This window comes from Doryrhamphus excisus, linkage group LG16 (assembly GCF_037039965.1).
Source record: "Doryrhamphus excisus strain RoL-2023G ecotype Guam linkage group LG16, RoL_Dexc_Guam_v1.1, whole genome shotgun sequence".
Taxonomy (NCBI): Eukaryota; Metazoa; Chordata; class Actinopteri; order Syngnathiformes; family Syngnathidae; genus Doryrhamphus; species Doryrhamphus excisus.
The window spans coordinates 2388727-2411371 of NC_136372.1; the positions used below are offsets into that span (position 1 = coordinate 2388727).

A 22645-nucleotide genomic window follows, 5' to 3' on the forward strand; every position below is an offset into this window, starting at 1 on the left:
ACACAATGGAGCGTTTGCTAGAAAGGACATTTTCATTTGGCACAGAAGATGCGGGAAGAATAGAAGAGGTGATGAATAAGAGCACTAAAAGACATGTTGTAGTAGACCAGTTGGCTGACCGATGATTGACATTGAGTGTCCTTGTTTGAGGCGCTCCATCCACCTGTCATTCGGATCAGTCTGTCCAACTGTTGTTCCCTCCGCCTGTCTATCTACAGTATGTGTCCATGTGGCTGTCAGTCTGTCCATGTCAATCAATCTGTGTCAAGCTGTCTTTTTATTCCGACTGTCGACTGTCTGTTGATGTTACAGTCAGGTGATATGTATTTTCCCGTCTGTCGTCTGTCAGTGCATGCATCCCTGCGTCTATCTGTCTATCATTTTGTCCAAATTCAGACTCTTTATTGATGTGACATATCGTCTGCAGTGTTCCCAGCAGTGAAATATTTTTTTTTACTGCGTCACAGCGTCACAGTGTGTTTTTATAGACGCCATAACTGCGTCTCACTTTATAGTTTTGGCGAGAGAAGCTTCTGTTGCGCGCGCACACACACGCTCGTTACTTTTTTTTTTTTTTTTTTTTTTTTAAGGCCATCACTCCACGACATGGAGGCCACTCTGATTTTAAGGGGTGCAGATGTAAGAAGGCGACTGACTGGAATATGGGGGGGCCTTTATTCAGTAAAATTTGCCGGGTCTACAAAAGCGAATAACCGCCAGGGTGTCTTAATTAGAAACGGGCCAGAAAGCACTGGCATGAACAGCTGTGGCTGTAGGCAACTGACTGGTGTAATTTTTTTAATGAAGTATCATTAGTAGTCAGCATCCAGTTATCTCCCACTAGAGGGAAAGGTTGCCCTTACTATTGGTAGTGTTGCTGTGTTAATGTACTTGCTAATGTGGTCCAACTTTCTCATGTACTCTAGATCATTATTATTATTATTATTAAGGGTAAAAATGTGCTACTGTGAGTTAACATTGAGTAGTAAGTAAAATTAAAAATTTTTATTCTCTCTTTTAGGTCTTTGAAGAGTCCCTGCATGACGCCGCACTTCCCTGCGCCATCTCCCACTTCCTGTGCGGACACGGCATCTTTAAAGGCAGAAGGGCTGCTGGGAAAGTCGTCAGTGGAGAAAAAAAGAGGAGGAGCAGGAGCGTAGTGCTGGTGAGTGTGTGTGTGTGTGTGTGTTGGGGGGGGCGTTGTCGACGGGCCCTGCAGGACCATTTGTGCTGAAGCTCATTTGCGCAGCGACACTTAATTGGCTACAACAATTAATTAATGTGTTGGAAAGTTGGCACAAAAAGTTCATTTAAGAGGGTTTTAATAAGCAATTAGAGCAAAAGCAGCGAAGAGGGGGAATTAGCGGAGAGGAAAGGGACGGCGTGAGCGTCTGGCACGGAGGTGGGCGTACGTCCGACGGTAACCCAGTGCCGCGCTTTTGTCTTTTTCGCCGACCCCTCACGTTTGAGGAGCTGATGAATGACTGGGCGTCATTAGAAGGCCATTATGCGCCATTCGGGGGCTCTCGCTGCTCTTCTTGAGGTGCCTTCAAAGCCACGTTGACCTTATATTGTGCACTCGCCGACCCCCAGCGTGGACCCTCCCACTGCCACCTCTCGTGCCGGCGCCCCGTGTAAAATATCGCATGACTAATGAGCGGAGCAGGTTGGAATCCTGGGGAAGATGTCCTTGGAAGACGAATGCATTTTGCGGCAGAATAATTAACTTAATTAACAAATTTGCATGCATATTCATCAGCCTATTAATGTCCGCTCTCTGCGCCGCTTGATGAGCAATGCAATAATAACCGTTTCATTTGCATACTTGTGTTCACACTCACGCCCTTCTCCTATGGGAAAGGGGGAAGAAAAGTGTCTCGGCCTCCCGTTGCGTCTTGTACGCCGTTCTCACACCTGCAACACGTAGAAAAAAAGAGAAATAATGAGATTGCAAATATTGTATTCAGTTTTTCCCCAAAGAACTGCAATCTATTTGTGGTGGTGAGCTGCGGGGGTCACATGATGTAATCATCTAATTTGCATCACCGGCCGTTGCGCATGTCATTTTTATCGATGCTGATGTCACAAGCAAGATGGAGCCACTAGTGAGTGTTTTTGAATGCGAGGGGACATTTGGACAGTCCCCTTATAATGTGTTGATGAATGAGCTTCAACAAGTAGTGGCAAATAAATATTTTGTACTATACTATAGCTTCAGCGCTAACTGCATTTATTTCTTTAAAATGTAATAAACCAACAACTTACCACTTCCACATGGTATGGGAGGAACCTTTTTTCACTCTTTGGCCGTGCATGCGTGGGTTTTCTCCGGGTTTCCAAAAACATGCTAGGTTAATTAGCGACTCCAAATTGTCCATAGGTATAAATGTGAGTTTGAATGGTTGTTTGTCTATATATGCTGATGTCACAAGCAAGATGGAGCCACTAGTGAGTGTTTTTGGATGCGAGGAGAGAACTGGGGTGGACATTTGGACAGTCCCCTTATAATGTGTTGATGAATGAGCTTCAACAAGTAGTGGCAAATAAATATTTTGTACTATACTATAGCTTCAGAGCTAACTGCATTTATTTCTTTCAAACTTAATAAACCAACAACTTACCACTTCCACATGGTATGGGAGGAACCTTTTTTCACTCTTTGGCCGTGCATGTGTGGGTTTTCTCCGGGTTTCCAAAAACTTGCTAGGTTAATTAGCGACTCCAAATTGTCCATAGGTATGAATGTGAATGGTTGTTTGTCTATATGTGGCCTGTGATTGGCTAGCCACCAGTCCAGGGTGTACCCCCGCCTCTCGCCCGAAGACGGCTGGGATAGGCTCCAGCACCCCCCGCAACCCTCGTGAGGATAAGCGGTAGAAAATGAATGAATGATTTGGAACATACCATGGCTGACTTCATGTAAGCTAATGTCTCAATGTTTAATGTCATTACTGCCACCTAGTGACCAGAATACTACATATCAAATATTTAGTATACATATATTTATATAATAGTCTACCACAAAACAGTATTTCTGGAACACCGTGATATTGCGAGGGAGTGGTAATCGAACTGCGATATTGCATGGGATTACTGTAATTGTGTTGATGAAGCAATACTTTGTTTGGCCAGAGGTGGCAGTATGGTGCGGCCTGTATATAAGTGCAGAAGTGACATTAGGTCAAATATATATACCGCATGTGCATTCGGGAGTATAGGAAAGCATTAAAAGCTCTTAATGAAAATAATAAAATAATAAAAAGGGCTGCACAGATAATTAAACACTTGAGTAGAAAGAAATGGAACAAAAATGAACAGGAGTAAACAAACAATTGAAGTACGCAGTTCAATGCTTTCTAATTAGTTTCTTGTTTTGTAACTTTGTGTAAAAACTTGTTTTTCTTTCCTTAACACGGTGTGTTAAATGACTCGGCACAATCCCCCTCCTTGCAAATCCCGCACTGCTTTTCTTCTATTTTTATATTCAATGCAAAGTAGTGATTCAGTGGGGAGATTACGTCGTACAAACAAGCTATCTCGTCATCCCAATACTTCATTCTTTCCTGTGCGTATGACTTCCTGTGTCGTGTCAGCGCTCCTTCCAGCCAGTCAGCCCCGGGTTTGATGCCCCGTAAAGTCTGCGTAGCAACAAGTGAAAGAAATTATTAAAAGGGAGTAGTGTTGTCATAGGTTGTCATATTTTGTGTACACACACACACACACACACACACACTCCGTACTTCTATCCTCAGTTGCAGAACTAATAGATGTCAGATGAAGCTAAATGAGATTGGATATGTGTGTGTGTGTGTGTGTGTGTGCACGTGACACTAGTTGGCTGCCTGGCTCCTTCCACAAGTCACGGCGCCTTCTGCCTTCCTGCTTCCTGCTTCCTGTTTGCTTCCCTAGCTCTCCTCCTGTTATTTATTCATCCCGCTGTCAGACTTGTCCTTAACTTATTTATTTCTTGCGTTTGAAGTCGGACTCCATGTGAATGTATTTGTGTGTGTGTGTGTACATGCGCTGACAGGTGCTTTATTCTGAAAGGACCACTTGCGCAAGAAGGGAGGGGGATGAACCAATAGTGTCCTTTTTATTTTCTTGATTTGTGTTTATGCTTGTAGGGCTTGTCGAGCATGTTTGTGTTTTCTTTCACACTGGATTTGTATTCCGACTAGCAGGGACGCTGTGTAGTGTGTGTGTGTGTGTGTGTGTCTCTCAGCTTCTGTGTGTGTGTGTGTGTGTGTGTGTCGTCTTGTGATGTAGCGCGTTCCCTCTGAGGGCTCTGAGCATCTCGCCGTTTCATCTCGCTGTGTGTGTATTTGCGCTCATCTCTTTGAATTCCACTTGTACCCTCTCATTGCTGTGTGTTTTAACGGCTTCTCCTGCCATATTTGAGACGACAGTGATGACACACACATACACACACACACAGTCACATACACACACTCTCGTGTACGTCGCACAAGAGCCGGCCGGACGTGGGACGAATACGTGGGTTGTCTTTCATGGCTTCTTTGAGGAGATGACGAGGGAAGGGGAGGAGGGTGGGTGCACCAGTGCATTGGTGAAAAGTGTGTGTGTGTGTGTGTGTGTGTGCGTGCACGCATGGTGCCAGCTTGTGCTCAGACAGCAGCAGTTTGCCGAGCGAGAATTAAAAGTAGGGAGAGATGCCAAGTGAGTCCCTGGAGACAGATACAAGGGACAGCGACAGAAGAAAGAGGAAATAAAACACACACACACTATAGCAGCACACATGAAAGACTATTTTGTATAGAAGAAAACATCACATCATGTATCATAATTTTCACTATTTGGACTATTGGGACTTCAAGCTCTTTTTGCTCACATATTTTTGGACAATTGTATGCATCCAACCTTGTGGGAAAACAGGCAAAGCGATGATGTCATGGTTTAATTTGCATAATCGCGTTTGTGTGCGGACAGGTAAAACAGAGCTTTTTGTCATAAGAAATGTGCCACGTTATCCCACTTACATCTTATTTAACAACACAACACAAAGTCATGCACCGACGGGTGTTTGATTTTATGTACGATAATAAAAGAATCTCAAATTTCCCGATATTGGTAGACTCTATCCAGCAGTGTTTACTAGCATGCTAATAAAATAGCAAGGAGCGGAAATGGTGTCAGCCGTTGTAGCTGAGTGCAGTACTTTTTCCCGTGGAAGTTTAATGCCATCATTGACTTTGTAAATAACACTTAATAACACAAGTTATTATATATAACTTAATAACAATAACAAGTTTCACGTTGTTAGCCACATAGAATGGAAGTTCCTTGTTGTTGTGTGTAAACTTACCTGTTTATTTTTGCTGCTGTCCAGTGTTGTATAATGCCACCTACAGGATGGATTTGGAATGACAAGCCAAGACACGTGGTCCTTCTGTATAGACTCTGTCCCAATACTTTTGTCTCAACAAGACAAGCAAACCCACAAAGTCACAAATACGAGAACGTGTGTGTTCTCGCCCTTCCATCCACGCTCTCTGCCCCCCCCCCCTTTCCCCCCCTCCCTCCTCGCTGTCTGTCTCTGTCTCTCTGGGCCCCGCGAGGTGACACCCAGTGTGCCGTGTGACACCGAGCTGTCACCTCCCACTCCCCCGCATCACACCTCTGCCCCCTGCTGGGCCGGACCCGTCAGCGCACACAGACACACGGGCCTGACACCTCCTCCTCCCTCCCCCTGTAGGAACGGAACGCCAAAGTGATGTTAGTCGCTTCAACTTTTTACGTGTGCGTGTTTGACAGCAGGTGGAAACCAAGGACGTTTTTTTTCCTACGGCCGAGTATGCACCTGTTTATTCCTCAAACTCTTCCACGCCTGAAGCGCTGCACAAAAAAAAGGGTTAAAAATGTGGCACAACATGCAGCTTGACTGTGTTGCCTTCGCTGTTGTTTTTCTGACACTTGAACCACATGATGGCGCTCATAAGTGAGATTCACCTGAAATACTCGCACAGCTTGAAAAATCACCCACTGTTACTTTTGGCTTTTTGGCTGAATTACACAAAAAATTGGTACGCACCTTTTTAATTTGAGCAAGAAAACATGGCCACCATTGCGGAAAAACACTGTCGGATGTAGCTACTAATTGTCCGTAAGTCGTTGAGCATTTGTCTCATTATTTTAATACTTTGACGATACGTGTATTACAGTAATCCTTTGCCACTTTGAGCTCCGAATTTTCAATCATAAAAATGGCAAAATGAACTAAAACACAAATATAATTCAGAGGACGCATTCATAAATGATGATATGTAGTATTCTACACTGGTCACTAGGTGTCAGTCATGTTAGTGTAATCTTTGATAAGACACACAAGCACCAGAACTGATTGCCGGGCCTTTATTGCGGGGTTTGAATGATCTCATAACAGACACAATAATCCTGAACGCAAGCTACAGTTGCGTTAATGAACCCATGACATCACTTCCTAGCCGCTTCCTTGACACTTTGAGCTTCAAATTTTCATAAATGTCATAATTTCCATTGCATAAAAATAGCAAAATGAACTAAAACACAAATATAATTCAGAGGACGCATTCATAAATGATGATATGTAGTATTCTACACTGGTCACTAGGTGTCAGTCATGTTAGTGTAATCTTTGATAAGACACACAAGCACCAGAACTGATTGCCGGGCCTTTATTGCGGGGTTTGAATGATCTCATAACAGACACAATAATCCTGAACGCTAGATACAGTTGCGTTAATGAACACATGACATCACTTCCTAGCCGCTTCCTTGACACTTTGAGCTTCAAATTTTCATAAATGTCATAATTTCCATTGCATAAAAATAGCAAAATGAACTAAAACACAAATATAATTCAGAGGACGCATTCATAAATGATGATATGTAGTATTCTACACTGGTCACTAGGTGTCAGTCATGTTAGTGTAATCTTTGATAAGACACACAAGCACCAGAACTGATCGCCGGGCCTTTATTGCGGGGTTTGAATGATCTCATAACAGGCACAATAATCCTGAACGCAGGATACAGTTGCGTTAATGAACCCATGACATCACTTCCTGGCCGCCTCCCACTCAGTTTCCCTAGCACTAGCAACACATATGTCTTATTTTTTATTATATCTACGATATTGGGTAATAGGAGGGGTGTTATTTCATTTTGAGAGGGCTCCAATAATGTTAAAAAATGTATTTAGAAGTTTTCAATCAATTATGGAAATATTCCATTTATAAATAAGGAATCCTACTTTGTGGAACCAATTAAGCGTGATAAAGGAGGGATTACTGTACGTTTATTCCAAAGCATTATGACCACATCCCACAAGGGGCGCAAACGATGTCCCAAGGGAAAACCACAAGATTCGTTTCCGTGACGACACAGTTTGTGTTTGTTGTTCCCAAAAGTTCACAGGAACCAAAGCAGCAAATAAATCAGGCCTGGACGTTTCCAGGAAGTTGGCGCTAGGGCGCCCCGGCGAGACACCACCTCCGCATACCTGAGCGTGACACCGGTCGCTCGGACTCGGGCCTCGGCGGCCATTTGCGCACGGGTGCGATTGAGATCTCGAGCATTAGTTGGTGTCAGGAGTAAATTAGAGGCCAGATCTGTTTTCTAATCAGAGCACAAGCACCGTGTTAGAGGAATTAGGGCGACAGCTGCTGGGAGCTTTTTATTCCTCTCTGCCTCAGCCAGAGACGGGCAGACCCCAGCTCAGGGACCACCTCTTTACCACAGCCACCTGTCAACATCGCCACGTGTGTGTGTGTGTGTGTGTGTGTGTGCGTGCATGTGTGTTGATGTGTTTGCATTCCCTCCCCCCCTCCACCCGCATATATCCTCACATACATGTGAGCACGCGTCTATTGCCACTCGCGCCGGCACACACATGCTCGCACGCAAGAGCCACCGTCTGGTGCGATGACCTCCCTCCCGTCTTTTTCAAATTAATGACAGTGCAGGTTGTGCGCGCACGCAGGCGTTCACGCCGTGTTTGTGTTCGCCCGGCAAGTGTGAAAGAGCTCTTATGAGGTATCGAAAATTGAAGTTGGGGTGGAGCGGTGGGCGGCCTCGCATATGTCTGTTTACTATCATGGCTGTGTTCATTCGCTGTGCAGAGACGCATGCAAAAAACTCACCGCCATGGCAGTATAGACCTCCAACAAGGCCTCCAATACCCAATTCCGGCATGATACATGAGAAATGAAGGAACGTATGGAAAAATGTTGCAATATGAACATGCGGGGACTGCTGGGGTGCTGGGCACTCGGTGGGTGCACTCAGGGGCTAGGGTGGTCGGGGCGGGGTTGGTGGTGTCCTGGGGTTTTGCTGGGGTGTCTGATGTTCCCACTCTTCTTTTGTGGTTTTGTCTTATGTAAGATTCTGTGATTATATGTGTGGAAAAAAAAACACTTATTGAATTGGTAACTGCTATGGCGTGGAGAAGGGGTAGGATTTAATAAGCTTTGCTTCTTCCTGCTCCTTTTCAGACGTGTGTAGTAATGAGGTGTATTATAAGTGTATAGAATAATGTAACATAGTATGCATGTCTGAAATAAATTAAGAAGGAAAAAAAAACATATTTCTTGAACAGTACCCATGACCCTAGTGAGAATAAGCACCATAGAATTTTTTTTTGTACATTTATTATTTTTAACAGTTGGGATTAAACCCGATCCACACCACATTTGTCCGTGCAGACCTCTGCCAAGGCCAAACAATTCTCATTTGGATCGGCACCAAAAATGTAAAGCTACCTTCTGCCTATGTGGGGAATTTTGCCCTTCATAAGATTCATGCATTATTCACCGGGGGAAAAAATGAAGGAAAAAAATGTCGTAATCTTGTAAAGTTAAACATAGCAATTTTGTCTGGATCTGCACCAAAAATTCTTTTTCTCGGCCCGTACCCCCACCTGCCCACATCCTGCGTGCACATGGCTTCCTGTGAAATCTAAACCGAGCTCATCACAGAATAGCATCAGTTATGTTTGGGAGCGTGAGTATGTTATTAAAAGACAAAGTCAAGGACAATCACATCTAAAAATCCCCCCCCTCCCCTTTTTTTTTTTTTGGACGGACTCCAAATGCGCCGCTACAAAGGCGTCCATTCATTTGGGGGAGCCGTAAAGTGACGCTAAAAGAGGATGACGGGCTGCTTCACCGCCATGACTGATGATGGCGCGTGTGAGGAAAAACGTGAGCGTCGTGATCCGCTCTCTCGTGGGCCGGATCCGTGGGAGGGTGAGAGGTGTGGGAGGCGACGTGGAGATTCTCACACACACCGTGTCACACACTTCTCATATCTTGCACGGTACGTTCAGGACTTTCAGGTGACGTCGATGCGTTCAATTCCGATGTTGTACAAAATATGAAAAAGAAATACTTCTTAATGTACGCATGTGCATATTTTAGTTTGGAATATCTTTCAGTAACATCACTCACTGACCTTACCTTATTATTTTATAATATATACATATATATTATTATTATTATATGTGATATTATTAGAAATTAAACAGGCTGCATTTGTAAATAAGAATTTGTTCTTAAATTGCTTGCCTGGGTAAATAAAGGTATAAAAAAATAATAAATATTATTTTTTGTCACCTAAAAAATGCATGCATTCACAATACAGATATTTTATTTAAATGCTGTGTTTCAATAATATTTTAGTTTTTTTAAATATTAAAAAAATATTGGAATTATTTTATATTTATATTTTTATATTTATATTTATATTTATATTTATATTTATATTTATATTTATATTTATATTTATATTTATATTTATATTTATATTTAGTACTTTATGTCATAACTGTATGAAAGGCAATGCAGTATTACTGTACATGCAGTATACTTAGCAAGCATAGAATTTCAGTTGTTTTAAAAGTGACAAAAAGATTCCATCGCACCTCCGCTCCAGAAATAACCCGCAAGTTCAGTATAAATCGGACTATTAATACAATTTGAATGTGGATTGCAGTCAGCCAAACCCCCCCACCCTCCCACTTCCACCCCCACCCCCCTCCTCTGCCTCCACTCTCGGCACACCAACACACACAAACCCACTTGTGTGAACATTAAGTTAAATGATCCAGCACCGTGACCCATCTGGGCCGAGAAGAATAAGCGCTCCTGACGCATGTGTTGTCCCCGCCGAACTTCAATTTTCGTCTCGTGGCTGCGGATGCTAATTTGCTATTGGCTAAATTGGGGTAGACACACACACACACACATATACATATACATATATATATATATATATATACGTATATATAACAGCATCCCACACATGTGCACGGCCACACATTGTCATAAATAGAGCGACGGTGGCAATCGGCAGGCCTGGATGGGGGCCAGCTCTGCACCAGCTCACTAGTTAAATTATTAACACCAACTGAAGAAGGGTGGGGAGGGGGGCAAAGAGAAAAGAGGAGGTGAATGGAGACAAGCCGCACATCAGAGGGGGCTTGGTTAAATGGGAATGTGTGGTTTTTTTTTCAAACAGAGCAAGAGAATTTGGGATGAGTGCAGGAAATAAACTGGAGGGTTTCTTTTTTTTTTTTTTTTTTTTTTGCTCCCGTGGATGGCATACTAATGGTGCATGGGCTTGTACTGCTGTGTGTGTGTGTGTGTGTGTGTGTTTAGCAGAGCGATGGGCGGGGAAGAGAGATGGCGAGAGATCCGGGGATGTTGGTTCCGATCCAGAGAGTTAATGTTGCGCTCATTGATGGATAGAGTGCCAGCGAGGAGGCTCCGTAGCCGCACAAAGATGGATGGAACACAAATAGCCCGTCGCTTTGTGCCCGCCGTAGTTTGATGTGGATCTCGAATCGACATCAGGGAGCGCTGACATCACGTCACCCCACCTCGAAAAATCCTGCGGAAGCGAAATAGTTTGATGAGGTGTTGCGTGGGAATGCCGAGAGATGTTATCGCCGCGCCCAAAATGATAAACAAAAGGCGCCAATTGAAGCGAATAACACATAATCCTCAAGATACCGTGTGTGTGTGTATGCCCACTAGTGGCTGTGAAGAGTATTGGGCAGTGGTGATTAAAAGGCAGCCCGGGGGCCATTTTCAGCTCGCAGCTCGTTTTTTCTTGGCCCTAAATTCATGCATTGTGAAGAAGTGGAAGTGTCATTCATTGGTTCATTCATCATTCATTCATCATTCTGCCTTAAATCATCATGTGAATAAAATGCTATCATTGTTTGTATGGGGAAGTATTTCCCTGGCGGACCGCTAAACGGTGTCACAAAGTCTTCACAAACACGACCCCGCCCCCTCCCGAACTAAACACGCTGACAGGGCGGCCTAAAACGGAAAAACCTCGTCTAACAGAGCGAGCTAGTTTAGCAGAGCATGCTAGCGCTTCTGTGCGACTCGCCCGTGTCGTCTTTTATCGCTTGTCAAAAAGCGTTTTACGACGCCTGCTGACATCCTGCAAGTTCTGAGTGAAACAAGACAGGCTTCCTGTCGAAACACACGCGGGCCTTCAAAATAAAGAGCGCCACATCCTGTCAAGTTGTGCAAACAAATAATAATAATAATAATCAATTTAATTTATAACGCACTTTACATCAAAAGAATGATCTTAAAGTGCAATAGTTACAATTAAAAAAATAAAATAAATAATAATAACTAAATAATTAAACAAAATAAAGGTGCCATAAAAATATCGTTGGTAACTATGTCCTCCTTAACGACAACCCCTGAAGCCGACGTGTTTATTTCTCAGATATATCAGTACTGCTGTTTTACGGGTAAAATCATTAGTATCGCCCGTCACTGGTGCCTTTTGTAGTCGACAATTAGAGCGTGACCCATTTCAACTTTGACCTCCATTTCCTCCTCCGAATGCCCAACAACGGTGCAGGCATCAAACATGAAATATTTGTCCCTCATACGTATGAATCTTTTCAACTAAAACAAAAAAATAACTAAATTGTGTATTTTTGTACATGTTGTTGCCCACGAGGCGCCCACCACACACGCTCCCCGTCTTCCTCCTCCCCGGCAGGGGCGGGGTGGATGGTGGAGGAGCATCGGAGGGGTGAAGTGATCTGTGCGAAAGCCTCCTGTTCGATGCGGCGCGCGGGTTGAGGCAGAGGGGGATTGTGGGTAGCGGCTGTCTGCAGGGGTTGGGGGCGGCGGCGATGAAGGGAGGGGCGGATGGGTTGCCGGGGCGGGCGGCAGCAGATGGCGTGCCACACTGCGAGGCCCGTCGGCTGGCATCCAGAAGAGAGGGAGGAGGGGACGGAGGGAGGGGATTGGAGGGGCACTGCTCCCAAAGTGCCAGCAGGCATCAGGGGAAGGAGAGCAGGAGACAGAGGTGAGGGGCTTTGGTGGGAGACGGGCTGCGAGACCGGCAGACATTTTTAAACGAGAACTCGCCTGCGCCGTTAGCCGCTAATTGCGTCCACTGACCGACAACAACCGCAAAGCACACTTTTGACCTTTAGCCACTTGCAGCGCCCGCCGCCGTCCAGGGACCCCAGAAGGAGGTCCCACTGTTTTTGGCACATTGCCGCCCGAGGATTGCCACCGATGTAGCGTGACGTTGGCACGGGCGGGCTGGAGGGCGGCGGCGTCCGGTTGGCATATGCACTTTTGACAAGATGACACCAGGTCTGCGATGATGTGACACAAGTTTGGCAGACCTGGCGTCAAGGTGGCGTGAGACGAGGTCAGCCGGGGGCCGTGAAGAGCTTGTAGAGGGGGTGTTCAACTGGCGGCCCGCTGAAAAAATTCAGCCTGGGAATGACAACGAACCAAGGCACTGTCTTATAGAGGATCTTTGATTTTTGCGGTAGGCATTTCTTCCAAAGATGTCGAGCAGGGGTCTCAAACACGCGGCCCGAGAGCCAAATGTGGCCCGCAGGACACTAGTTTGAGGCCCCCGCCTTGATATGAAAGTTTAATGTCAAGTTTGATATGGATGCTGTATGGTATCATGTACCCAGAAAAAAATTATTACGTTTGATTAATGTTCATGTTAAAGGTTAAATAACTGTTAATAGTTATCCTCCCTATCCGTGCGGAAGTGGTAAGTTTTTGGCTGTTTAAGTTTAAAGGAAATAACTTGATGGCTACCGTTTAGGTCGCTAGCTCGCCAGTTTGCGAGTTAGCATGTGTCTCAAGACCCTGCCGTTGCGGAATATGTTGTAGAGGATCTATCTGTATCAGTAGCATAGCGCTCTTGTTAAATAATTGATCTTTGATTTGTTTTTGCAGTAGGTTGTTAAGAATAATTCCATAAAGGATCTTTGGGAAACTCTCGATGATCAACAAGTACAGAGCCAATTTCATAATGTTTATGTGCGGAATCCTCCATCTTTTCATCCACAAAAATAGAAACTAGCAGCTAATTAATAAATGAACTTCGGTAAACGAGGTAAAAAGTTTTTCTAACACGGCATCAAAAGGCCCTGCGCAGCTGCGTCCCGTTTGTTTTTGCGCCCCGGAACTCCCGTCGCGCTCACTCCAGAGAGGGCACACGAGGGGCCTGAATATTTCATCTCCGAGATCGCTGTCATTCCGAATTCATGCGCGCACACGAGATGCTAATGCTAACCCACATCTTGGAATCTGTGCTAGAAGACAAAACAAGACAAAGCCGAGCGCAAGCTAGGTCATGCGGCGGGTTGACCCAGTTCAGATGTGACGGCGTCGTCGTAACGTTAAAGGACGTTGGCTTGACCAGCATTGGCGTCGCATTGACGACGACGTCGCAGCTTTTTGTGACTCGATTCCCCTTTTCTGTATTCGAGTGCGAGCGCTTCACATTACCTGCAAGTGCTGCTGAAAACGAGCCTCCGTCTAATTAAGGAGCACCTTCAGCGGAGCGTGCACGCACGCAGACAGACACCAACACGCAACACACACCAACATGGCAACCCGCCGCTGCCGCCGAGAAGGCTTGAACAGATGTTGAGGAATTTAAGATGCAAAAGGGAAGTGGGACTCGGCCGCCCCCCCTCCCTCGCCTTCCCCCCTACACCTCCAACACACCCACCCTGTGCTCCACCTCTCAGTGTACACACACACACTCATACAATATTATATAATATATATATTATATAAAATGATATAGTATATTATGACCCCAAACTCAAATATATGGACGCTCACACATGCAAACTCATGTACATACACGTGCACATGCACAAAAGCACACATGCACAGTGGCCGACACCCCCCCCAGGGTTGGCCCCCGCTCATAAGAGGGCGCCATGTGGCACTGTATTCCCCCTGGCACGAGGCAGCCTCTCTGCCAGCTCTGCATTGTCCGCTGCCTGCTGGAGAGCACGCGCCCGAAACGTGGCCTCCCCCCCCCCAACCAACCCCTCCCTCCGCCCTCCCCTCCTTCGCTTTCATCGTGTTTACCGTATCCGTGCCGCGTTCGGGTCTCCAAAGTGTGCGTCGCAAACCTGAGATGAATGGGCTTGCGCGCAGGTGATGGCACGCCGTGGGGAAATCTACTTCTCGCCGCCGCGCCGCATTGTGTTGCCTTTGTGTCTCTCGCCAAATTTGCAACCTTTGTCAAACTCCACAAGCAGCCAACGATTGTTTTAAAAGGGCTGGTGTTATAAAATTTGCCGGCGGGCCTGTAAAACAAATGAAGCGCCCCCACAAAGCCAGCTATCTTTTGATGAGTTTGTATTTTTATTTTTTTTAGTTCCTTGCATTTCATGAAGACGGATGGTGTCAAGCCCACCTGCACATCCATAAAACACCAACACCTGAAGTGAGCCACACGAGGACGCCATTAGCATTGCCGTTTGCTACGCATTTTTTAGCCCTTCCATGAAGAAAATACTCATAACTCCAAACTTTTGATGTTTGGATGCCGTGGGATATCAACTGGGGATGAGAAAATACATGATCATTGATATACTGGGGGAAAAACAACAATTAAAGAACTCAAATAAGCTAACTTTCCAAATGCTAATTTGTCCAGTTTACCAAGAAAAACAACATGCAACGCAACAATACTATTTAGCACAAAAATTGAAATCAATATTTACATTATATTAAAACGTGGCAAGATTTATTAATGGTAACCACACCCACCTGACACGTTTTTTTTAACCATGAAAAAGAACATTATTTTACTTTGGAGTAGAGGTCTACACGGCTGTGCTTTTCCTTGGCCGCCCCGCCCCAAAATAGTATAAATTGTGTGAAAAAGATGATATAAGGAAGGATTATGGACAATATAGGTGACCCTTCAAGAAACAAATGAGGCTATCAATAATTTTTTATATTAGTTTTCCATAGTTCTTGAGATTTCTTCAGTCCGCCCCGCCCCGTTAGCCGTTAGGAGTCCGGCCAGCCGTGGGGCCAGCCGCTTCGTGTAGACCTCTACTATGTAGTAATAAATCTGTGTAAAAAGAGTAACTTTGTGTAGATTGTACCTCCCGACACCAAAATGGACACTTGTTGAAGCTAGAATGGATTATATTTGCTTGTGTCACTTCAGGAAACCCCGTTTTCTGTGACGGAGGAAGGAGCCAATCGGGATGCTGGATGTAGGAGTCTACTGAAACATGGAGGTGAGTGAGGCCTCTGTGAGGCATGACCTTGTTTGAGCCAAAAAGTATAAATAGATGCTAACGCTACTACTGAAATATGGACATTACAATGATGTATTTTCTAATCATGTACAGCATGACAAATGGTATTATTATCAAGCGTGCTGTAAAATGTGTAATTTCTCCATTCTGCGCGCTAAGCCTGGTGCGGCAGCTCCATTTAATTACATTTGACAAAACCAATCAAATTAGTTTCCCCTGTAACAGAATGCACGACAGCTCGCGTCAACAACAAATACAGCTGAGGTCATAAATAAAGGAAAGTATTTTTGTGGAATAGTCCAACCGGAAAAGGAACATAAACATGGACGTGCGACACAGATTAAAAGCAAATATAAAAAAATGCATAACATACCTGCAGTCAAAGTGTACATAAGTTTGTCGTCTGTGGTAAGAAGTGGCTCTTACACAGCTGCTGCACCGAGGCCCGCTAAGGGGGGGGGGGGAGGCGCGAGGCTCCGGGTAGCCTCATCTCTGTGTGCTTGGGTGAGAATTAGCCAGCTTTAGCGCTTTGCCTCGCCTGCTAATCCCTTAATCTGGCGAGGCGGAGGAGGGAGGCTTTGCAGGAGAGATGGGGTGTCAATCCGTGTCTTCGCTTCTCTCTTGGCACTTCAGGAACTAACAAAACAAACAAGGGAGGGGGGGGAGGGGTTGCAGTCTAGTTATAAATAGGATTTTCTTAATTTTATTTGTGCAAAGATATGAAATAATCTTAGTTGCATACACGATTTAAGATTGACTGGGGACCTCCGACATGATTAATGAGTTCTGTTGAGATTTTGTACACATACTTTGACTCTTCACTTGTCAGTAGGTTATATCCTTAATTATTTAGATTGTTGGATTGATGGACCTCATTGGATTAAAAAACTTGGAATGATAAAAGTGTTATATGTAACTTTTCTTTGCATTGAAACATAGAATATCTCCACTGTTTACTCCCCAAATGTCCTATAGATTGTCAATCATCCAGGTTATGCTAATCTGCAAAGATTGATTGGAGGCAACTGGACAACGACGTTTCACCGTTAATCCAGAAGTCTTCTTCTACCAATGCCCTCCAAACCCACCAACACCCCCCGTCAGACAATAACCGAATGCCCAGAAGCAAACTCCGCCATGTTGTTTGCTCATTGAGGAGCGCGGTTGTGACTAAGCAGGACAGCTGGTCCGACAAGCGTTGTGAAAGAAGCCATGTTTGAAGCCCTCGCTCAAACAGAGGATGCGGTTTTGCGCCGTCGCCGATCATCTGCTTGGAACAATGTCCCGACATCGCTTCCCTCAAAGATTGTTTAATGGCCGCTAACGAGCTGTTCCGCCATCAGACTGGCGAACGACTGTCCTGCATGACATTAAGTCAGGCACCCCGATTGTGGGCACCCGCCTTTGGGAGACGCCCACCTGAAACATACAGTAAAGAAGCCGCCGTTCAATCTTTGCGTATTACCTTAGGATTGATTTTTGTACATTTTATTTTGAAAGTGCGTTACCGAGACTCGCAGGAACCGTGTGGAACAGCAATGCACGTTTTATCGGCTTAGTTTTTCTGATTTAATATGAGTCTAGGTTGCAAATATACAAATATATACAAATACGAACGGTGCCAATTCGATTAAATGTTGAAATGTGTTTGTCCGGGGGGGGGGCGGCATGGGTATGTAAGGGCCTGGCACCGACTATGTACACATACACTAATGAATCTCTAATGTGCGGCAGCACAGCAACCCTAATTCCCCACCCAGCCCAGAGCGGCCCGCCTGTTAATCAGAACCCTTTAAACCGTTAATCTGGTCGTGGTGGTGGTGGTGGTTGTAAGGGAGGGCGGGGGGGTTGTGTCGTATGTCGTACTCGAACACACGGACATGCTGACACCTTCTTGAAAACCACTGCACACCCTCACCCGTCGTGTGGCTCGCTGCTCCGCCTCCCCCCCCCCCACCACAGACTCGTGTGACATATTGAGCGCCTGCAGCGAGATTCTTCCCCATGAGCGGCATTCCAGAGCAGGCCGTCCCACGGGAGCACCGGGAGTGGGGCCCGGCCAGTGCTGGGGCAGGGCAAAGGGGGTTCGGAAGAGGGAGGGGGGGTGGTGTCTTGTTGATGCTCAAGTGTGGTGGGTCGTTATGATTGGATTTATTATGTGCTACTGTTGAAAATTAAAATTCATAATTTGGATTCAAATTTTAGATGAAAAATGCTGCAATTTTTGCTATCAAATTTGTATTTTTTAAACACCACAATGTTTCATTTATGATATTTAATGACTAGATTAAACACAATGACGTGTTATAATATTTTTCTGGCAAAATAACGTGTGCATATCCGCCTTTTTCGGAGCAATTATGACCATAAATGGTCGTAAGATTAATAATTTAATCATTTTTACTTCTATATATGTCATACTGCAACATGTATTCATCCATTTTCTATACCGCTTATTCTGACTAGGGTGGCGGGGGTATGCAGTACTGCAACATTTTTGTTCTTATGTACAACAAATGGGAAAATATTCCATTCCTAATACTAACTTTCAGATGATTTTTTTGGGCTCATTTTGAGGTTTTCACTCTCCATTTGCACCAAAATGGCGACTCAAAATGCATTTCTATGTGGATTTTCCTGTTAGTGATTTTTTTTTCTCTCTCTTTGTCCTCTTTCCTCTCCTGGCTTTTATTTTATTTCTTCTTCTTCTCCCCCCGTTCTGCCTGCTGCTGGTGAATATTTCATTTGCAGTGTCGGGCTGGTACATTAACCAGCGGTGCCAGTCGAGCTCGCTGCTTGTGGCTGTATAAAAATAAACACACTCTCGTTGTAATGAACAGATGTCACAGAATCTAAACACCCCCCCCCCACCACCACCACCTCCTCTCTCCTCTTCATCGCCGCACAGACACACACTTCAACATCAACCTCCTCATCCTCGCTCACGCATAAGGAGGGCGCACATGAACGTGCGGTGCCGCCTCTTAAGTCGAATACAATCTGTTCTTGAAACTATTCCCATAGGAAATAATCTAAATACAAATCACCCGTTCCCGGGGTCAAACTGTTACCATTAAGTCCGATTAATTTGACATTAGAAGCACTTATAGAGATGTAGAAACACGTGTAGGGAAAGCCTCGAGTGCACGGCTGTGTTGAGTTTTTCTACCGAGGTCCGCATACAAAAAAGTTGAAGTCAGTACATCAAAATGGCCAAACCGAACCAAAACGTTATTTTTAGAATATGCGGAGGGCCAGTAAAAAGCAGACAATGTCCCCCGGAGAACCATCCTTTAGATCAGGGGGTCTCAAACTCAATTTACTTGGGGGCCACTGGAGCTAGGGTCTGGGTGAGACTGGGCCGCATCAGGTCCCCCCCCCCCCAAAAAAAAACGCATTTATTAAAAACAGAAAAATGAATAAACTTTGCTTTGGTTCTGATTTTCTACAAGAAAAGCTCTGATAAAACATTCCACTGTTCTCAAATATCTTGCTTTTTATTTTTATACACAAAATAAGATGAAAAATAAATAAACAAATCAAGAATAAAAAAAATTAATCAATCGGTAATAAATAAATAAATATAATAATAATAATAAAAACTTAAGAAACCACATATAGTTGGTGGGTAGACAAATTATTTTTTTCATATTAAAATGAGCAAAGCATTATTAGAGCCCTGTAGACATGACAAAACACGACTATAGTCACATTTATACTCTTTTTATTTACAACATATTGCGCAACTGCAGGGTCTTGAGACACATGCTAACTCGCAAACTAGAGAGCTAGCGACCTAAACGGTAGCCTTCAAGTTATTTCCTTTAAACTTAAATAGCCAAAAACTTACCACTTCCACACGGATAGGGAGGATAACTATTAACAGTTATTTAACCTTTAACATGAACATTAATGAAACGTAATAATTTTTTCTGGTACATGATACCATACAGCATCCATATCAAACTTGCGCGGGGCCGCACTAACATTAAACTTTCATATCAAGGCGGGGGCCTCAAACTAGTGGGCCGCGTGTTTGAGACCCCTGCTTTAGATGGATGGAGTCTCCATGGACTTAAGTGGTTCCACTGTCCATAGTGTAGTCCTGTGCATGCTCGAACCAGATAGTGGGGTGGGGTTGGGGGGGGGGGGCACACACACCCTTCTTTGCTGTTATGAGACCCTGATGATTTTTACAGACTACTTTCATGAGGTCCATGTCCCACAATCCTTGTTGGCACCATCAGGTCTGTGACAACGTTCTGGCCTCATGTGTCCATATAAAAAGAAAAAGTGTGTGTGTGTGTGTGTGTGTGTGTGTGTGTGTGTGTGTGTGTGTGTGTCCATCCGCCTTGTTGTCACGATCCCACTCTTTTTTTTTTTTTTTTCCCTATTCCTTCATTGAGCGAGTGCCAGCGTGGTGTGTTTGCTGGCTGACAGGAGCGCAGGAGAGACGATTGTTCTCCTCGTACCCCGAGACCCTTCCCTGCCAAGTCTGAGATGAGAGGCGCTCTCGAGTGCTAACTCCTCGCAGTCGGGCATCTCGCGGCTAAACACACAATAACGCACGCACGCACATTCTGTGGCTGCGGCGGGTGGGAGGGTGATACCACGCTAGAAGTTGGTCAGATACACGGAGGGGTCTCTGTGGTGCCCACGCTGCAAAACGTACAAGGCAGTGAGGCCTGGAAGTGCTGAACAATGAAGCCCTATGCATACTGCCACCGTTTGTGTTATTGTTATCGGAAGCTAATTGGAATAGCTAATGTTCCAAATAGTCAGCTTGGATTTCCCAATGTCCTGCTTTGTCCTGCTTTGTCCTGCTTTGTCCTGCTTTGTCCTGTTCCGTTTGATTACGCCTATTCTTAGGAAACCAGGAAATCGTTCAATTTAAGATGACGTGAGGGATGAAGTAGGAAGCGATGGTCGGATCAGGAAGCTTTGGATCAACCGGGAACTGATTGACAGGTTATGTACGCAGGAAGTCATGGATAGAAGAGCGATTCCAAAAGCGGAAGTGATAGATGAATTAACGGAGGAAGCAGGAAGTGACATGCGGGAACAGGATGCGATGATCAAAGCAGGAAGTGATGGACAGAGTGGGAAGTTGTTGATGGAACAGGAAATGGTTGCCAAAAGAGAAAATGATCGGAACAGGAAGTGATGAGTGAAGCAGGAAATAAGCTATAGAGCAGGAAGTGATGGACAGAGTGGGAAGTTGTTGATGGAACAGGAAATGGTTGCCAAAAGAGAAAATGATCGGAACAGGAAGTGATGAGTGAAGCAGGAAATAAGCTATAGAGCAGGAAGTGATGGACAGAGTGGGAAGTTGTTGATGGAACAGGAAATGGTTGCCAAGAGAGAAAATGATCAGCACAGGAAGTGATAAGTGAAGCAGGAAATAACCTATAGAGCAGGAAGTGATGGACAGAGTGGGAAGTTGTTGATGGAACAGGAAATGGTTGCCAAGAGAGAAAATGATCAGCACAGGAAGTGATAAGTGAAGCAGGAAATAAGCTATAGAGCAGGAAGTGATGGACAGAGTGGGAAGTTGTTGATGGAACAGGAAATGGTTGCCAAAAGAGAAAATGATCGGAACAGGAAGTGATGAGTGAAGCAGGAAATAAGCAATAGAGCAGGAAGTGATGGACAAAGCAGGAGGACAGAGTTGTAGAGATAATGAAATGATTGGAGCAGGAAGTGATGACAGAAGCAGGAAGTGATGGACAAAGCGGCATGAAACCGAAGGTGAATGAGAGGTTGGCGTGATGAAGGGTGGAGGTCATATGGTGGGTGAGGGCGAGGATGGGTAAGGAAGTGTGTGGGTGTGGGGGGGCTGATCAGTGAGGTGTACGCGATGCCATGTGACAGGTCCAGCTGGGAGACCCCCCGCCCCCCTAGCGCTGCAAACTGGTCAATATGGAGGCCAATTACTGCTGCCCATGTGACCAGGGCATCATCCAACCCTATCATAACACACGAGCACGCTCACGGGCACGCGCACACGCCATCTGTGCAGACCAGCAACCGACCCCCCCTCCCCATCACCACCACTACCACCTTCACCCCCTTCTGATCCAGTTGCAACGCCGTGCACCTCCTACTTAACCTCCTAAACAGAGGCCAGACACGCCCCCCGACCCCACCCTCTCTGACCCTCTGCTGCATGCCCTGAGGAGGAGGAGGATGAGGATGAGGATGAAGGTGTACTTTCACTCTGGACTGAACAATTCTTCTCCTCATGCCTGCACATCTGGCAGATGTTGCTCCCCCCCACCCCCCCACAGCCCACCTCACCTCTCCTGCACAACCCTCTTGGCCACCGGCCAACCTGAGGCCCAAACCCCTCCCACCCCTAGCCCCCACCCACCCACCCCGGGGTCTCTCCCCAAGCTGGACCCGCAGCAGCTCTTCTTCTTCACTTCGCAAACAAGCAGATGTTGCGGAATTTTGCCTGCACCATTGCAGAGGAGACCCCCCCCCCCCAAAAAAAAAAAAAATTTTTTTTTTGTTTCATTTTTAATCGCAAACAGATTGCAAATCTCATCAGATTACCCAAATGTCACACACACACATTTAATTTCAGATTTATTTCATTTATATCTACATACAGTATGTCCATATTTTGCACACACTAATAATATCATGATCAAATGAATAATAAGAAATAAGAAATGAAAATGATACCCAATAAAAGAGGAGCTAAAGCATTCCAATAATTAATGATAATGTATTTAAATGTGTAAATACAAAAAAATACTGTATATAAAAGTAGAAAAGTTTGGACACTACTACTGTGTATATATTTTCATACTTTACACACACATACATTAATTTAATTTGTGTGCTTTATGGTACTTTCTGTGCAGATTTTTTTTACACACACACACACAAAGCATGAAAGCAGGCAAACACTCCTGATATTACATGAAAATATTTCTGCTATGTCTAATTGGACTTCACACCATTGTACTTGTGACATTTTGCTCATGGCACTATTGACTGCTATGTCGGACAAACACTCCTCTCAAGTTGAGTGAGAAAAAGAGTGGGCACCGACAT

General features: G+C 44.9%; 1 long non-coding RNA gene across 2 annotated transcripts in view; it reads left to right on the forward strand.

Annotated features, from left to right (window-relative positions):
- Positions 1-22645, forward strand: part of LOC131103494 (uncharacterized) — a 35089-nt gene that overhangs the window by 1384 nt on the left and 11060 nt on the right. For both annotated transcript variants that reach the window (XR_013629986.1, XR_013629987.1), the window contains exon 2: positions 1022-1165. This is a non-coding gene — a long non-coding RNA (uncharacterized LOC131103494). The remainder of the gene's footprint in view (positions 1-1021; positions 1166-22645) is intronic.